Here is a 13,049-nt window from a genome sequence, read left to right on the forward strand (position 1 = left end):
ATGTCTTTCTCACCATTCTCATGAACAAAATGGCCATCCTGGGAGAGAGAGAGATGGTAGTTATGTATGAGCTCAACAATATGGACTTGCTCTCACCAAGGCTGACCGGGCTACAGTTGCTGCTGAGTGTCAAATCTGCCTCCATCAAAGACTAACACTTAGCCTCTGATAAGGAACGGTTCCCCTGGGTGACCAGCCAGTGGCCTACCTGGTTGGCTTACTTTGATAACTTTCCTTTATGGAAGGTCAGTGCTTTTTCCTTGTTGGAATAGATATTTATTCCAGTTATGAATTTGCTGTCCCTGCATGTGATGCTTCTGCTAGAACACCATCATCCATGTACTTGTAGAATGCCTTATCCACAGCCATGGTAGTCCACACAGCATTGCTGACCGTGGAACTCACTTCACAGCCAGAGATATGGGACAATGGGCCTGTGCTCATGGAACCCACTGGTCTTAACCCTTTTCCCCCTTGTCCTGAAATGGCTGGCTTGAGAGAATGGTGGAACGACCTTTTGAAGACACAGTTACACTAATAATTAAGGCAACCTTTTGAAGACTTGATTACAGTGCTAATTAGCTGGGAGTGTCCTGGAGTGCTAGGGCAAGATCCTTTAGGAGGTAGCCTATGTCTTAAATCAACATCCAATATTTGGTGAGGTTTCTCTTTCAGCCAGCATTCACTGGCCCAGGAATCGAGAGGAACAGGAATGGTTCTACTCACTCTTACCCCTAGTAACACATTAGGGAATTTTCTACTTCCTGTTTCCTCAACCTTAAGTTCTACTGGCCTAGAAGTTCTGGTTCCTGAGGAGTGTTACTGCCTGGAGGCACAACAGGCAGTCCATTGACCTGGAAGCTCAGACTTCCTCTGGACACTTTGGGCTCCCGATACCCTTAAGCCAAAAAGCTAAGAAAGGAATAACAGTGTTAAAAGTGGTGATTGATCCTAAGTACCAAGGGGGAATTGGATTGATTCTTCACAATGGAGTTATGTAAGATTATAGTGCAGGAGAACCTTTAGGGTGTCTCTTGGTGTTATCACTTCCTGTAGTTAAAATCAATTGGAATCTAGAATGACCCAATCCAGGTAGGATGACAAAGGGCCAAGACACTCCAGGGATGAAGATGTGTGTCACACTTTCAGGGAAAGACCTGGAACCTGTGCTCCCTTCGGCTGCACATGTACTAAAGTTGGAACGATACAGAGAAGATTAGCATGGCCCCTGCGCAAGGATGACATGCAAATTCATGAAGCGTTCCACATTTTTGATTGTTGGGGGGAGGGGAACACCCATTGAGAAGGGGAGGGGGAGGGGTTAGGGGGATGTTGGCCTGGAAACCGGGAAGAGGAATAACAATCGAAATGTAAATAAGAAATACTCAAGTTAATAAAGATGGAAAAAAATGGGAGATAAAGCAAAAAAAAAAAAAAAAAGACCTGGAACCTGCTAAGGTTTTTCCTGAGGGTGGAGGAAATACAGAATATAGTAGAGGAAGGTAGCTATAAATATCAGCTGAGGTCACATGACCAGTTGCAGAAACAAGGGTTGTGATTGACACAAGTATTTCTATAACATTCCATTAAGAAAATTTGTGCATATAAGCAGATATTTGCATTTTCTTTCCTCCATTATCATGTAATATCGTATCAATTGAGATATACTGGAGGTTGTGTTGGAAATCTATATTATTATATTTAGAAGACAGCATTTCTCCAGGTACTTTGTCAATTAATGATGTGTTTGTGGTTATATCAATGTTATATGGAACTAGTTATTGTTTTCATATGAAAATTAGGCACAACATAAAAAGGTGTGATTGTGTACTTGTTGAGAAGGGGTAGACTTTTGATGACTAATCTTTACTGTCAACTTGACTACAACTGGAATCAGCTAAAACACACGCTGCTGGACACTTGTGAGGGATTTTTTTTCTTAATCAGATTGTATGAAGCAGGAAGACCCACTTAAATCTGAACCAGTGCAGGGACCAAAAAATGGAGCAGAGACTAAAGGAAAGGTCATCCAGAGACTGCCCCACCTTGGGATCCATCTTACCAGCAGACCCCAAACCCAGACACTCTTGCTTATGTCAAGAAGAGCTTGCTGACAGGAGCCGGGTAGAGCTGTCCCCTGAGAGGCTATGCCAGAGCCTGGCCAATACAGATGAGGATGCAGGCAGCCAAACATCAGGTTGAGTATGGGGACCCCAATGGAGGTGTTAGAGGAAGATTGAAGGAGTTGAAGGGGACCGCAACCCCATAGGAAGAACAACAACATCAACTAACCAGAGATCCCCGAGCTCCCAGGGACTGAACTACCAACCAAAGAGTACACACGGGCCAGTCTGCAGCCACATATGTAGCAAAGGACTGCCTTGTCTGGCATCAGTGGGAGGGGGACGCTTGGTCCTGTGGAGTTTTGATGCCCCAGAGAAGGGGGGTGCTAGAGGGGTGAAGTGAGAGTAGGTGGGTGGGTGAGGGAGCACCCTCTTAGAGTCGAAGGGGAGGGGTTATGGGATGTGGGATTCAAGTAAGGGAGACCAGGAAGGGGGACATTTGAAATATAAATTGAGAAATAATATAATAAAAAAGAAGAAACCACAAGGCTCTGCCAATTGGCCCAAAGGTCTCAGAAGTAACAAGAAGCCACTGGAATATCACGGGAGGTTTTTTTGGGGAGTTACTCTCTGTGAAACCACAGCAAGCAAAGATTTGCTACATAGGGTGAGGTAAACCAATGCCAGAATCTCTTCCCACCGTCTGTGGGGTCATGTTTGTATGTTTTCTAAACATTATATATTCTCTCATGTGTCTGCTTCAGCAAAACATCATATGACATAATTGAGTTTCCAAGAAATTTCCACTTCAACTCTGCCTCTGTTCATTTGCTCACTTCTGTCTCTTTAGAGAAACCTGACTAACACATCTGGCTTTCGTTAATTTCCAATGGTTCTACTTTTTATTATCTTAGTTTTTTTTTTTTTTAGACAGTCTGGCCTCCAACTTGCAGGAATCCTTTTGCTCAGCCTCCTAAATGATAGGATTACAGATGTGGGCCACCATGTTCATACTTCTAATGGCTCTTATTAAGGTGTATGTGTATATAGTCAAATGTACTTTAGTAGCAAACAAGAACAGGGTACAGACATCCAACACTAAAAACGTATGCTTGGGGCTGGGGGTGAGGACTTGGTAGTTTAGAACACGAATTGCTCTTCCAGAGGACCTCTGCTCACATTACAGTTGTGTGGCTTAGCCTTCATGTGGGTCTCCTAACAGTGGAAGAAGGGGCTGTCTCTGACTCCATTGCCTGCCTTCAAGACTCTTTCCCTCTACTGGGCTGCCTCAGTAGGAAAAGATGGACCTCCTCTTAGTGCAACCTGATGTACCAAGACTGGGTAAAATTCCAGGTCTCACCTTCTCTGACGCGAAAGGGAGGGAGAGTTGCAGAGGGGGTTAGAGAAAGGACTGGGACGAGAGAAGGGAGGAAAAACTGCAGTTGGGATGTAAAGTTAAGTAATTTACTAACTAATTAAAAATAATGAGTACTGGTTACTTTTTCAGAGGAGTGGGTTCAATTCCCGGCAAGCACATAACAGTTTACACGCTCTAGAAGTCTGGTTCCCAGAAATCGAGCATCCTCTTCAGCCTTCACTGGCTCCAGACATGCATTTGGTGTACAGACCTCCATGCAACCCCAACGCTAATACATATAAGATAAAAAATGTTTAAACCACATGATGAGAGAGTAATTCTGCCCATGATCTATACTCATCCATCCTTCTACATTAATTAACATAATCAAGATAATCCCCCATAAACAAACCCAGGGGTCTATCTCCCAGACGATTTTAGATTCTGTCACATTGACAATTAACGCAATCATCAGAACTCCTTAGTAATCTCTTTTTTGTGGTCGAATACATTCAAGAAAATACGTTGGAACTAGAGGCGATAGGAAAACAGCCTAGACTGGTTTCAAATGCATGCACAGTTAGGCAAACTATGTCCCCTGAGTGAACTTTTAGGGAAAATTACCTAAAATCATGTCTATGCATGACTGGGCATATATAAGATTACAATCAAATGCATCATGAGAAAGGACAGTCACAGCAAACAAAGGTTTATGTAATACAAGCATGTCAATCAAGACAAAAGTCACTTCCTCATCTCAGACCTACAAAGGGATGCCCCAGGAATTAACCGGGGCACTAAGGTTCAGATAGCTCGATGCTTTCTTGGAACATATATGTCCTGCAATTTTCAGTTCGGTTACGAATAAAATCCTTTCCCATCCTCTTTTTGGTATGCACACTCTCAATTCTTTGAATGAGACACCAAGACCCTGTAAATGCCCATGCAGGCTTCAGTGACTAATAACAAATATACCAGAGGACTTTTAACTCCATGAGGGAAAGTCTCCGCCATTCTGAACTACTGATAAAGTGCAGTCGCACAAGACTGTAGTCCTGGCACTTGTGGGTAGAGGCAAGATGATCAGAAGTCCAAGGTCATCTTCAACTACATAGCAATTTCAAACCAACCTGGACTACACAGAGAGGGTGTGGAGAAGGAGAAAACAGGAGAAAAGAAAAGAAAAAGGGAAAAAGAACCTCTAATAACAGGAAGGAGGGAAAATATTTTTGTGAATGAGATGTTTCCCATCGTTCTTAAGCATTTTATTCATACCTGAAGTGTGCTAGCAGGCATCTTTTGGCATAATCATTGCACATTTGGCATGGCTAGTACAGACGTAGGTGTCTTCAAAAAATACCAGAGAGGCTTCACCTGTCCTGCGAAGCAGCAACAGCTGCACTGTCTGGTTTGAAGTCCTGAACTCAAACTGGTTTGAAGTGAACTCTTGGCCATCCCCTGGGAGTAGAGCATGCCAAACAGAAGGCATCCTACTTCACTTTATGTTGCTGCAATAAACACCACGACCAGAAGCAACTTATGGAGGAAAGGCTTTAGTTCACCTTACAGCTTATCAGTCCATTGTGAAGGGAAGTCCGAGCAGGAACTCAATCAGGAGCAGAGGCAGGACCATGACGGAGGCCATGGAGGAGTGCTGCTTACTGACTTGCTCAGCCCAGGGGGTAGCACTGCTGGGCCCCTGAAACCAACTATTAAACAATGCTTCCGCCCACAGACTTGCCCACTGGATAATCTGACGGGGGCATGTTCTTTCTTTCTTCCTTTCCATTTTTGTTTTTGTTTTTTGAGACAGGATTTCTCTGTATAGCCCTGGCTGTCCTGGAATTCTCTCTGCAGGTCATGCTGTCCTTAAATTCACCAAGATTCATCTGCTTCTGCCTCCCAAGTGCTGGGAGTAAAGGCCTATGTCACCACTGCAGGGCTGGCATTTTCTCTATCAAGATTCCTTCTTCTTAGATGACTCTGTTCTTGTTAGTTGATAAACACTAACAAACACATTTTCTTGGTTGCCAATTGATGTAGGAGGGCCTAGCCTCCTCCGGGTGGGGCTTTCCCTGGGCACACAGTCCTGAGTTGTATAAGAAGGGTGCTGAATATCATCTGGGAAATAAAGCAGTGAGCACTGTTTCTCCGTGGTTTCTACTGCCTTCGTGAGCCCCTTGATGGTGGTCTATAAAGTATAAGATGACATTAGGGAACTTAACCCAAGAACCCAAGTAACAAGAAAAATGAATTAGGTTTCATCCCCAGAATTCTTTTGGTCATGGTATTTTAACATAGTAACAGAATATCAAGCTAGGATACAACTATAAATCTGAATCATTGTACACATGCACACATGCACACATGCACACATGCTTATGCTTGCCCACATACAGACACACACCCGGGGGGGGGCGGTTATCTCAAGACAGACAACTCTGTAATAGCGTGCTCACTTCAGTCTCCCATGGACTCTGGGCTCTCTTCCACCCGCCCTTTCTTCCCAGATGAGGTCACACCTGCCCTCTCTTTCCAGATGAGGTCATACTTCCTCTCTCTTCCCAGAGGAGGTCACACCTGCCCTCTCTTCCAAACATACACCGAGGTGTCCTTTCCTATTCCTTTCTTTCCTTGGTCCTGTCTTTGTCTCACTTCCCAACATGTGACCTTGAAGTCACACACTCAGAAGATGGCACGCTGACAATTCTCCGTCCCGGGCTCTGCTAATAGGGAACTTCACCCAAGAAGAGACCCAAATAACAGGGAAAAGTCCTTTCTTTCTGACATCTGGTAATTAGGTGAGGCTTAGTCTCTGCCGTGGATTAGATTACGCCCCTCACTCATTTCTTCACATTTCTCCCGTATACATTGTTCATCTCTATTCCGTTGACAGAGCTTGACCTGTAGCAGATACGTTGTAAGAAGTTTTAAAAGTGTCTGTGTGGCCAGTGAGATAGCTCACTGGGTAAAAACACTTGCAGAACTAGCCTGGCAGCCTGAGTTTGATCCCTGGAACCCACATAAAGGTGTAGGAGGGAGTCAACTCAGCTAAGCTGTCTGACCTCCCCGTGCACCCCCACGTTCATTGTGCATGTACACGCATGCACATACACAAGTAATAGTGATAATGCTTTAAAAATAAGATAACAAATAGAAACTAAGTGTGTGGCTTGCCTGAGCTCTTACTGTCTCTGTCACAGAGTAGCTGCTGGTCCTAGAATAAGGGGACTTGTGAAATGGAGTTGAATACCTCCTGTGGTCTAGAATTAAGATCAAGAGGCTCTAGTTAAAACCAGAAGATTTACAAACCTAAGGATTTGGTCAGATGTGGTGGCACACGCCTTTAATCTCAGCATACAGAAGGCAGAGGCATGGGGGATCTCTTGTGAGTTGAAGCCAAACAAAACTAAGGATGAAAGCTATGGGTAAAAAAATTGAAGCTTGACCTGAAGGACTGTGAACTCTGCTTAACAGCCTCTTTCTCTAGTTCCTGCAGACAAAATTCCAGAATAAGGAAACTCTGAACCAGGAGTCATGGAAGCCAAACCCAAGCTCTACTACTTTCAAGGCAGGGGAAGGGTGGAGTAGATCGATGGCTGCTGGCTACAGCTGGAGTGGAGTTTGAAGAATTTCTTGAGACAAGAGAACAATATGAGAAGTTGCAAAAGGATGGATGCCTGCTTTTTGGCCAAGTCCCATTGGTGGAAATAGACGGGATGCTGCTGACACAGACCAGAGCCATCCTCAGCTACCTGGCTGCCAAGTACAACTTGTATGGGAAGGACCTGAAGGAGAGAGTCAGGATTGACATGTATACCGATGGCACCCAGGACCTGATGATGATGATTATCTGGGCTCCATTTAAAGCCCCTCAGGAAAAAGAAGAGAGCTATGCTTTAGCAGTGAAGAGGGCTAAAACCTGTTACTTCCCAGTGTTTGAAAAGATTTTAAAAGACCACAGAGAGGCTTTTCTTGTTGGCAACCAACTCAGTTGGGCAGACATACACTACTAGAAGCCATTTTGATGGTGGAAGAACTCAGTGCTCCTGTGCTGTCTGACTTCCCTCTGCTGCAGGCATTTAAGACAAGAATCAGCAACATTCCTACAATTAAGAAGTTCCTGCAACCTGGAAGTCAGAGGAAGCCACCTCCAGATGGTCACTATGTTGACGTGGTCAGGACTGTCCTGAAGTTCTAGTGACAGCATGCTAGGTGGCTACTGCAAGGGTCCAATCGCAGCAGCAGCTACAGAAAAAAAAATTGAAACTTGTGATAAGATAGAATTTTGAGATGTCCTAACTGAAGTTACAGTTCAGAGAATGGAGGGAGGAAAAAGAAGAGAAGATCATTTTAATTTACAGCTCAGGTTAAGTCAGCAGAAAATCGAAAAGACAGACAGAAATGTTGTGGTTTGCCCTGGAGTTATCTATATTTTGATTTTGATGCTAATTCCACTGCCCCAAGGACAGCTGCCTAGTCACGTACTCAGGAATCAGGTGACGTCACCAGAACCTCACCATTGACTTTGTAAAGTACACATGAGGGGCAGGTACAAGATAGAAGGAGGCCTGTCATTGGAGGAGAAGGAAGGATGGGCAGGAGAGAAGTTTGAAGGAAGAGGGGAGAGTGGAAGAGACAGGAGAGAGAGGGGCTGAGAAGCTGTGGCAGGACAAGATGGCAGGTGATGTTAAGATTCTGCTCTGTGTATTTACAGGTTGTTATTAATGTTCTCAAGGGATGGATGGTACCGGGCTTTGTGTGTTTAGTGGGCAATTATATCTTATCAATTGGGTCAAAGATTATTGTGTTGTGTGTTCTTTTATGTGAGGGTTTGAGTGTAGGAAAGTGTGTGGCTGGGATGTGTTTCAGCCCTGATATCTAGCAGATATCTTGGGCACTGCAGTGTGGACCTAGCGGGATAAAAGACAGCTTTACTCATTTATTTCTATATTTTTACAACAACACAGAAAGGAAGTTGTTCCACATTTTTCTACACTGGAGATTACCCCCAAGTATGATGTAGTCCTCCTGCCTCTGCTGCACAGGCGCATAGCACCACGTCCAAATAGAGGTGTGTGTCAGAACTCAGGCGTTCTGGCACAGACGGGCGAATCCACTGATGGACACACAGCATAACAACTAAGGGGAGTGGAGGCAACTGGCCTAATTACGGTAAGTAGGCTGCTTGGGAACATGCCTTTTAATGTAATGATTTGCTATGGCTCCCATCCTCCCACTCTTGCTGCTTTACGCCACCTTTAGATGGGCGGCTTTGCTCCACTCCATGCTCCCCATGATGCTTTGCTCCACTGCATGTTCCCCATGATGCTTTGCTCCACTGCATGTTCCCCATGATGCTTTGCTCCACTGCATGCTCCCCATGATGCTTTGCTCCACTGCATGTTCCCCATGATGCTTTGCTCCACTGCGTGTTCCCCATGATGCTTTGCTCCACTGTGTGTTCCCCATGATGCTTTGCTCCACTGCATGCTCCCCATGATGATGATCTGCCTCACCAGAGATCCATAAGTAATGGAGTCAAATGAACACTTTTTTGTTTTGTTTTTACTTTATTCTCTCAGGTATTTTGTCGCAGGTAGAGTATTGACACAGAAGCCTCATGGTAGTGCTGCCACAGAAGCAGCAAAAACTATTTTTTAAATATTTCTGTGTGAGAGACCCAAAGAAGTTAAACAAGAAGGTCAAAGTGAGGATGCTTGAATCCCACTTAGAAGGGGGAACAAAACAGTCATGGGAGGCAGAGGGAGGGAGGGATCTGGGGGGGAGAAGGGAGGGTGAGGGGAATGGGGAAGCAGGATCAGGCTGACCAGTGTCTGACTCATTTAAAGATCCATCCCATGGGCAGGCACCAGTCCCTCACACTATTAATGATGCTATGTCGCACTTGCAGACAGGAGCCTACCCAGCAGCTGACTGAGGCAGATGCACATACCCACAGACAAACATTGGATGGAGGTTGGGGATCCCTATGGAAGAGTTAGGGGAAGGATTGAAGGCTCTCAAGGAGATTGCAACCCCACAGGAAGACTAACAGTGTCAGCTAACCTGAACTTCTGGGAACTCCCAGAGACTGAGCCACCAACCAAAGAGCATACATGGGCTGGTCCAAGGTCCCCGGCACATATGTAGCAGAGGGCTACCTTGTCTGGCCTCAGGGGGAAAGGATGCACCTAATCCTGCAGAGACTTGATGCACTAGGGTGGGAGATATGGGGCAGAGGTGCCCTCTCGGAGGTAAAGGAGTGGACGGAAGAGGGAGGAACTCTGTGAAGGGGTTGGAGGGCATCATTTGGGAGATAGATAGATAGATAGATAGATAGATAGATAGATAGATAGATAGATAGATAGATAGACGTGTGTGTGTGTGTGTGCGCGCGCGCGCGCGTGCGTGCGTGCGTGCGTGCGTGCGTGCGTGCGTGCGTGTGTGTGTGTGTGTGTGTGTGTGTGTGTGCAATCTATATTTAGGTGCCTGTGAGGCCTTAAGTCAGGAATGGGATCCTCTGAAGCTGGAGTTATAGACAGACAGTTGTGAATCACCTAATGTAGGTCTTGGGAACCAAATTCTGGTCCTCTGCAAGAACATCAATTTAGAATCAAACATTTGGTTGAGGGATGGCTCAGTGGGAAAAGGTGATCACTACCACGCCTGACAGAGTGAGTCCCTGGGGGACCACATGTTGGAAGGAGAGAATGGGCAGGTTGTTCTCTGATTTACACACACACACACACACACACACACACACACAATAAATAAATAAATGTAATAAAAGAAAACAAATTCAGTGTGCTGTGACCTGGATCTGCATCTCAGTAGAAGAGCACTGGCCCAGCATACAAGATGCCCTGGGTTCTACTCAGAGTACCGCAAAGCCTCAGAAACAGCAAGTGGCCTTGTTTGCAGTTATCCACGATGTAGGAGATGCATGATTAACAGTCTTTAAAGAACAAACATGCAGATTCTTGGGTTTCTATACCATCTTATTCTTTTATCCAGATGACTAAAAACAGGTAAGTTGATGGATTGATGGATGGATGGATTGTTGGACTGATTGATTGACTGACTGTCTCCTTCCTGCTAAGACTAATAGTTCATGAGACCCATTGGTTTTTGACTGAGCCAGATCTAATGACTTAGCTTTTCATTGGCTTTTGTTTGCCCTGTGGACTTGAGTCTTTGTACTACCTCTCCTATCCTGACTATGTTGGTCAGCCCACTCCATTACAGACCAACTTGATCCACACCAGGGCCCTAAGAAGGATGGTAGGAATGCATTGTGGGTGGATCACTGCTTGGCCAATCAGTATATTGATTTTTCTGAGCTTACTTGGGGCTGACTTACATAGTGACCTCCTTCCAGAATCTCAGATATGGAGTGGAGCAGAGGCATTCTGCCCTTGAAAGGGCTGTCAAATTCTCAAACTGCCTCTCCTCCAGGATTGAGTCTAGAGCAGAGCAACTTGGGACCATGTATGTCATGTCCTTTCTCAACTACCTCTACCCACTTTCTTTTTCCATAATACTTTTGAACAAAGGCTTGAAATTTCTAAAACATGCTGTGGAAGAAATAATGAACACTGAGCTGGATGTAGCAGTGTGGAGAGCTCGCCTATTGTGTTCAAGGCCCTGAGTTTGGCTGCAGTGTTTCAAAACAAATAAACTATAAATATATGTGTTCATATAAAAAGAGAGAGACTGGAGAGATGGCTCATTTATCAAGAGCACTCACTGGGTTGGGGATTTGGCTCAGTGGTAGAGCGCTTGCCTAGCAAGTGCAAGGCCCTGGGTTCGTTCCCCAGCTCCAAAAAAAAAAAAAAGCACTCACTGCTTTTGCAGAGGACCTGGGTTGGGTCCTCAGCACACACATGGCAGTTCACAATCATCTGTTATTCCAATCCAGGAGATCTAATAGAGGGCCTCTGCAGGCACCGACATGCACATGGTACATAGACATATATGCAAACAAAGCAAACATAAAATAAATACATCTTAAAGTAATGATGATGATGATGATGATAAAAGAGAAATGCTCCAGTTTGACAGCTCCTCATAATTTATATGATAGATTAATGGATTCAGAAAAATACTTTTCTATATACAATTAGAATTATTGCTTTAGAAACTTGATTTTCAGCAAAAGTCGATTTTGGGTTTGGGCATATGGCTTAGTGGTTGAGCATCTGTCTGGTACATCTGCAGACCTAGCTTCAATTCAAATAGCTACAGAGATAAACAAGCAAACAAACACCTCAAATACATCCACACTGAAGGAAATTTCTCTTTGTGTATGTTCTTTTGATACATGGAATCTTCCCTTGGTACCATCCCAACAGGATAGATGGATTGCTGTAGACATGGAGGTGTGCTGGTCAGATCTCTTTTTGAGGAAGGATGAATGGGATGGGCGAGGAACATCTAGCTAGCAATTTTCAGGGTCTGCCTTCGCTACATAGGGGAAAGGACCTACCAGGAGGTAGCTTACATTTGGTGAACAAATCAGGCAGAGAGGGCTAATTGCTTGGGCTCAGTGTAGAATACACTTGTGGGCACTTGTCATTCAAAATCTCCTTTCTGAGCTGGAAAAGGAGTCATACCATGAATCCCCCCAAATCCCTCTCTGCAGTTTGCCTCCTGCTCCCTTCTTTTCCACAAAACATGTGCTGTACCCTTCAAATGTCTCAGTACTTGATTCAGAGAACTCAATATGCATCATGGGTACTTTGAGGCAAATACAAAGGTCCTTATCTAGATAATGAACTGTTACTTAGCCTCAATAAGAAAGAAAATTCTGGGGGCTGGGGATTTAGCTCAGTGGTAGAGCGCTTGCCTAGGAAGCACAAGGCCCTGGGTTCGGTCCCCAGCTCCGAAAAAAAGACCAAAAAAAAAAAAAAAAAAGAAAATTCTGTCTGTTACTCTGAGTTGTTGTGAAGAAAAAAAAAAACTGACATAACTTTGGGCAGGAAAATTAGCGTATTGAGTTTTAGAAGTGTAACGGACTGACTTGCAAGCTGGATGGTGTGCAACATAGCACTTTGGAGGCAAAAAGAAGTAGATCACTGTGAATTCCAGACTAGTCAGGACCATATAGTGAGACCCTGTCTTAAAAAAATGTTTATTAGGGGTTGGGGATTTAGCTCAGTGGTAGAGCGCTTGCCTAGCAAGCACAAGGCCCTGGGTTCAGTCCCCAGCTCCGAAAAAAAAAAAAAAAGAAAAAAATGTTTATTTATCTAGAATATATAGACATACAGAAATACATATAGAAGACAGTAGTAACAAAGTAACAGGACGTTTGCTGATTCTTTTGATTTTTTTCCCCCAGAAGCAGCAGGCTAATTATATCACATATCAGGGGTGTAAAGGTGGGAACATGAAGGCTTGTGTAAGAATGCATCTTGACATGTGCACTGTGATGCAATCCTCTATGACACATTCCTCAGACTGTCATTAAACGACCCATGGCAGTACAAGTAAAAGGTGGAGACAGTCAGTTTACACAGCTGAGGGGAGCAAGGGTCTCTAAAGTCAGTTTCTCAAAGCCCCAGGGAAGAAGGACAACTTGTGAGTCACTTCTCTCCTGCCACCACATGGGTCCCAAGGGTCCAATTCAA

The 13,049-nt window shown here is 44.6% G+C and overlaps 1 non-coding gene and 1 pseudogene across 1 annotated transcript; both read left to right on the plus strand.

Annotated features, from left to right (window-relative positions):
- The first annotated feature begins 1,166 nt into the window (after nt 1–1,166).
- On the plus strand, nt 1,167–1,273 carry LOC120101934 (U6 spliceosomal RNA). Its single transcript, XR_005502988.1, has one exon. It is a non-coding gene; the product is annotated as a U6 spliceosomal RNA (small nuclear RNA).
- A 78-nt stretch (nt 1,274–1,351) lies between these two features.
- The window catches only part of Gsta4-ps3 (glutathione S-transferase alpha 4, pseudogene 3), a 42,902-nt pseudogene continuing 31,204 nt past the window's right edge, over nt 1,352–13,049 (plus strand).

This window comes from Rattus norvegicus, chromosome 3 (genome assembly GCF_036323735.1).
Source record: "Rattus norvegicus strain BN/NHsdMcwi chromosome 3, GRCr8, whole genome shotgun sequence".
NCBI lineage: Eukaryota > Metazoa > Chordata > Mammalia > Rodentia > Muridae > Rattus > Rattus norvegicus.